The 1,074-nt window shown below is 35.8% G+C and overlaps 1 pseudogene; it reads right to left on the minus strand.

Moving 5' to 3' along the window:
• Nucleotides 1–713: 713 nt before the first annotated feature.
• On the minus strand, nt 714–822 carry LOC150095800 (U5 spliceosomal RNA; annotated as a pseudogene).
• Between the last annotated feature and the right edge of the window lie 252 nt (nt 823–1,074).

Consider the following 1,074-nt stretch of genomic DNA (forward strand, 5'->3'; position numbering starts at 1 on the left):
ATTTTTTACTGAACTCTGCTGGAAATTTTCCATAAAAACCCGAAGGGAATTATGACAATGAACCGTTACCTCAAAACATTTTAATGGAAATAATGGAATATATTATCAGAATAAAAAGAATTTAATATAAATATTTTAATGTCAAATTACATAATATTACATATAATAAAGTAACATGACTGATCAAGAAATAGGTCAGTTTAACAGAAATTAGTATTTTCCCCATTCATTGAAGTTTTTTTATTTTTTTCCCAGAAACTACATCTAATTACAAAGAAATTATGAAAGAATTAAACCAGGAATCAGTAATAGGGGAAAATTAAAAAAATATAAACATAAATAGATGGAACATGTTGAAAAAATGAAAACAGAAAGATTACCAAAACAAGTCTTAAATTACACACCATTTGCATAAAGAAACCAGGATGTCCTCTAAAGAGATTCAACGATGATTTCTAAGGCCAGAGCAGGCCTCGAAAGGTTAATAATGAAATCTAATAACATGACATAAATATACGAAGGTGTGCTGAAAAGTTGTGATAATCACCATGAAGGAATTGAAGTAAAACCTCAGGGAGGTTTTTATGAGAACTTTTCAGCGCCCCCTATTATGCTCTGGGAAATCCACAAAATTCCGCGAAACAAGAAATGCAGATGTGGCGGAGTGCTCTCCTGAAGCATACCTGTAATTCTTTCCTTATGTTCAAAATAAGTCCCACCAAATGGTGGGCCACAAAAATTTGCCAATAGGCTCATTGTAATGCTCCCTCCACGGTAATCTTTAGTAAAAGGCGAAAGCAATTTAAGTAAAGCCCTCTCTAAAAATGAGATTAGACGATCCCGAAAGATTGCCCAAACTCAGCGTTGTTCCACTCAATGACAGGCTCACCCTGTCACGAAGAACTACTCAGCGTTGGCTCTACCCAGTGGCAGGCTCACCCCATCACCAGACAGAGCCATAATCTCAGCTGTGGCCCCCTCATCTCGAACTATGAAGGGAAACCTGAACAATTGAAGAAACATAACTATAACGTTACTGGCTGGATGGGTGAAGCAAAAATGATTTTCTTGTTC

This window comes from Typopeltis vanoorti, chromosome 20 (assembly GCF_054136105.1).
Source record: "Typopeltis vanoorti isolate ZY-2024b chromosome 20, IOZ_Tvanoo_1.0, whole genome shotgun sequence".
Lineage (NCBI taxonomy): Eukaryota > Metazoa > Arthropoda > Arachnida > Uropygi > Thelyphonidae > Typopeltis > Typopeltis vanoorti.